This window comes from Euleptes europaea, chromosome 3 (genome assembly GCF_029931775.1).
Source record: "Euleptes europaea isolate rEulEur1 chromosome 3, rEulEur1.hap1, whole genome shotgun sequence".
NCBI classification, from domain to species: Eukaryota; Metazoa; Chordata; class Lepidosauria; order Squamata; family Sphaerodactylidae; genus Euleptes; species Euleptes europaea.
In genome coordinates this window covers 44,097,931-44,103,184 of record NC_079314.1, presented here as the reverse complement: position 1 = coordinate 44,103,184, position 5,254 = coordinate 44,097,931, and positions in this window count along the sequence as shown.

The window sequence follows — 5,254 nt, the reverse complement described above, 5'->3', positions numbered from 1 at the left end:
TCAGCAGGCTGTTGTTGTGGTTTGTGTTGGGCTCTTCCCCAAACTACTGGATGTCCTTCCCATTTCTGTGCAATTGGTATAATTGCATGACATCTTGGAAAACCAATTACTACTGACATTGTTATGTAGATCTGTTAAATTCTTGATTTGGGACCTAGAGTCATAGTAATAAATAGGTGCTTTTTGTCCCCGAATATGAAAATTGTGAGGACTTGCCCCTATAGCTAACTGCCAGGCAAATGTGTATAATTAGGCCAGACATGGCTATGATATAGGTCATTTCCAGATGAGTGTTTACGCCAGATTGGGTCTAAAACTGCAGCATTTTCCCCCAGAGCTTTCACACAACAGTGACCCCGAGGGTCTTCCAGTCTTTCACTTCCATGGCTTCTTCTGCCTTGATCCCTTTTTCTGAATGGACCAGCTTTTGTATACTCTTTGTATTTAAAGCTGATTTGCCTACCATGTGGACAGGAAGGTGTGGATTTATGCACCTCCCAGCCCACACTAGCACCATTTCCCCACCACCTCAAGTAGACTTATCACTCCTCCTCTCGTCACTGTTCTGGATTACTTTCCACCCCTGTGTGTTGATGAGGTTGGAGAGACAGGGCAGTCATACAGAAGGGGGGGAGGGACGCTGAAGTGGGTGGGGGAGAGGAAGGTAGGAGGGGGCAGCATGGGCAGAAAGCCAGGGTGGGCATGTGGGGTAGGGGAAGTGGGCAGGAGGGAAAGAAAAACAGGCAAGGGAGTGATGGGCAGAGGGAAGTGGTGATTGGGGGACACAAGCAGCAGGCAGTGATAGCAACAAAAAGGGGGTAGCCAGCATGGTGTAGTGGTTAAGAGCAGTGGTTTGGAGCCGGGGATTCTAATCTGGAGAACTGGGTTTGATTCCTCACTCCTCCACATGAGCAGGGGATGCTACTCTGGTGAACCGGGTTGGTCTCCCCACTCCTACGCACGAAGCCAGCTGGGTGACTTTGGGCTAGTCACAGTTCTGGGTGACCTTGGGCTAGCCACACCTACCTCCTAGGGTGTCTGTTGTGGGGAGGGGAAGGGAAGGTGATTATGAGCCATTTTGAGTCTTCCTTAAGTGGTAGAGAAAGTCGGCATATCAAAACCAACTCTTCTTTCCTGGCAATTTCTCATGCGTCTGCACTTATTGGATCCCTAATTGCAAGAAACCAGAGTGAAATCATAAGCAAAGATTTAGACATAAGCAGCTACAAGAGAAACTGTCGTTTCTCCAATGAGGTTGACCTTGTGGGGACTTCTGGAATCCTGAGAGAGGGTAGTGTGTGTCCTGGCAAGCTCATCACAAAGAGGCTGCCACGGAGGAGCAATAGCAAGATGTTGGGGCATTGTGAGCCAAGCATCAAAGTTCCTTGCTGACTCAAAGATGATGAGATTAGAGCAGGAGGGGCAAACAGAACTTCTCCTGCTTCACTAAAGTGGCCTGGCAGTAAGTCAGGAGAGGCTCTTTGCTGAAAATAATGTATTTGCTGTGATGTCTATAAGTGAACTTATGTGGTATTTGTGCAACCAAGAAGTATCTGTGCATAGGATTGACAGGTCCCTCTTTGCCACCGGCGGGAGGTTTAGGGGGAAGATCCTGAGGAGGGTGTGGTTTGGGGAGGGGAGGCACTTCAATGCCATACAGACACAGTCCAATTGCCAAAGCGGCCATTTTCTCCAGGGGAACTGATCTCTTATCGACTGGAGATCAGTTGTAATAGCAGGAGATCTCCAGCAAGAACATGGAGGTTGGCAACCCTATCTGTGCTGGAAATGTCACACTGCATTATGTGTCGATGCAGGGTTTATGGTGAAGAAGGTGCTTCAACCAAGAACACTCTTCAGGAAACACCATGCAAGTTTCTTTTCAGTTACGAGTGATGTTGCCTGATTTGTACTGTTTATGAGCAAATTTCAGGAAAAGGCCTGAAAGACAGAAAATGGGGTGAACTGTTTGCAGCTGGTGAAACCCAATCTTTAAATGATGTGGCTCAAGAAAAATAAATGAACTGGTGTGGTATAGTGGTTGAAGTGCAGGACTAGGATGTAGGAGCTCCCCACACTGTCATATAACTCCCTGGGTGGCCCTGGGCCAGTCATGCTTTCTTAGCCTGGGATAACTTTTAGGGTTGTTGTGGGGATTAAGTAACAGCTGTGAATACCATCCTAAGCACTTTGGAGGAGCAGCAAGATGGAAAGGAGATCGAAATAAAAGCTTTCCTCTTCATATTTGAACTTGGGTAAGTCACCTCAAGTTTGTTCTGGATGCGAAGCTACTGAGTTGATTGGGCTGCTTTGTACCCAGAGGTAGACTAGAGGGCCTTTGAAGATCCTTTGTATCCTCTGTTTGTAGAGCCAGCGTGGCATAGTGATTAAGAGCAGTGGACTCTCATCTGGAGAACCAGGTTCTATTCCCCACTCTTCCACATGAAGCCTGCTGGCTGACCTTGGGCTAGTCACAGTTCTCTAAGAACACTCTCAGCCCTACTTACCTCACAAGGTGTCTGTTGTGGGGAAGGGAAAGGAAGGGAATTGTAAACCGCTTTAAGACTCCTTATGATACAGAATAGTGGAGTATAAAAACCAACTCTTTTTCTTCATCGTCATCATCATCACAATGGCATGCTACTAGTAGTTAACTTGATACCAGTGACTTGGTGGATGAAGTGGTCCTGTGGAGTTTTGCTTTTCTCATACCTATTCTCTCCAGGATCAGAGGAGTATGCCTATTATCTTGGGTGCTGTGGAAGACAGGCAGGAGGGTGCTGCTGCAGTCGTCTTGTTTGGGGGCTTCCTAGAGGCATCTGGTTGGCCACTGTGTGAACAGACTGCTGGACTTGATGGGCCTTGGTTTGATCCAGCAGGGCTTTTCTTATGTTCTTATGCTTTATCTAATTTCCTTTCCGTTATCCTTTAGAAGCTCCTTGAAACATAGAGCTTGAGCAGTGAATTTTTTAAACTTGTTGCTTAAGGGACATAAGGACTGTAATAAACTTTGCATCTGCCAGTTTAACTTTAGGTTCCCTATCACTCAGTAGAAAAGGTATTACCTCAGATAATCCAGGCCCATCAATTAAAAGAGGAGTAATGCAATGAAATCTAAGAACCTCACGAAAGGGACATTCCTATGGCGTATGCACTAGAGAATCGATCAAACCAGGTAGACAAATAGGTTTTTTCTGAATAAGGGAACTTAATATATCTAACTTTCACAACCATAGGAGGGTTGGCATTTAATCTGTCAAGAAAAAACTCAAAAGGCATGAGAATGTAAAAAAATAAGTATATGACGACAAATGTCTTGGAGGAGAAATACCAAAAAACTGAAATGAGGAAGCATGACTAGCTCTAGTCACTGTGCTAGCATAATCAATATCTTTAACACTTTTTATTATGATAAAAGCTCCCAAATTCCTGAGTTCTCTAATCATGTCTGATGTTAAACCAATCAATGACAATTGCTCATCAAGAGTTTCTTGCCAGTAGGACCTACAAGAATCTTGCTTCAAAAGAGCTAAGAATCCCTCTGCACCGAAAAAGAATTTAAGCTGTAATTTAAAAGCAAACAACCATGCCCTGGCTTCAAGAGATATTTAACCAAACTCAGCACGGAGAACAACACTTGCAACACACTGTGGAACATCTAGCAACCTTTGTAAAAATTGAAGGGGGGGTGATCTATAGTCTCACTTACTGAATTTATCCAAATGGCTGTCAAAAAAGAACAATCTGAATAAATTTTAAATAAAAAACTGGAATAACTCCAGAAATATATTTTCTACCTTTAATATAAAAGAAATTCACAATTGCCCCAACACCAGGTTTGATTTTATTACATACCAACTTTTGGTGGGAATTCCAACTCAGGTTATATGAAAAAAGAATGGCAACATAAATGGAAGTCTTTACTTGTTCAACTTCAATACCATCCAACAGCCAACGAAAAGAGGTCGATTTTTTCTTCTTCGAAAAGATCATAATCTTAGATTTACTATTGTTTATCAACTGACCTTCCCTAGAACAATACTCAAAGAAGATTTTAAAAGACTTTTTCAATCCCACCCTTGTACAGGACAAGAAAACCACGTTGTCCACGTACACCACAATTTGGTCTGTGGTAGAAGTTTGGTCTGCAGTAGAGTCCAGTAGCACCTTAGAGACCGACAAGATTTTTTTGGGGGGTGTTATAAGATTTTGGGGATATCTGATGAAGGGAGCTTTGACTCTTGAAAGCTTATACCCCACAAATCGTGATAGTCTCTAGGGTGATGCTGGACTTGAATCTTGCTTTATTTAGTGATGATTAAAACTCCTAAGTCAAACAGGTTTAAAGACACACATTTGCTAAAATATGAAAGCATCCCCCACCAGAGAGCCATGTATACCTTTTTTTGTTTAACTGTGGATTTATACAATGTACCAGCTTTTAGCATCTGGAGGAGCAGGAGTCCAAAATAAATTGTATGCTCCACATCTTGTTTAGCTCTGGTGTTGTCATTTGATTCCTGAGTAATGAACGCATTCTGCATGTGTAGGACAAACTCTTAACCCTACGAACTACAGTCAAGCAGACACCAGCTGCAGGGTGAGTTAAGCCAACAGAAGGAGGAGTAAAACCGCAATCCTGTGTTCTCAGCTGCATTAACACTTGGTAAAAGGATTGCCTTTCAAACAGGGAAAAGCTGGCCTGTAGGAAAAGAATCGAAGGCTTTGGGTCTTAAGAGGAGAACGTGCCCTGAATTCATAACCAGCTCCCTTGAAGCATCCAGCACAGGACTCTGAGCATCCCTTATCTGGATTTGACTGCCTCTCAGCCCCAAATGGATGCTGAATACATCTTGCTGCTTCAGATATACTTGTCCAAATGGCTTTCAAGGAGCAAATAAAATGCCAGGCAGAATGGTCTTACTATGCCTGCTGCATAGTTTCTGGCATGCAAGACCCATGTAGCTCACTGTGGTCATTGGCTTGAGCAGGTGAGCTATGGAAAATATCAGGATGAGCTCCATCTTGTTCTCTGATTGCCAAGTGCAGCAACATGCCAGTGGTGGTGATTTCCCAACTGAAGTGGGCAGCTCAGGTATGGAGGTAATCCCATGCACCTGAGGCGATCTCTTCCCTGATCAGGCAAAGGGCCTGTTTGTAGAGAGGGAGCACACTGAATCCAATAAAGAGCTTGAGTTCTTTCTCAGCATGTCCTTTTTATCTAGATCAGTTGGGCAAAATGAACTGATTAGAG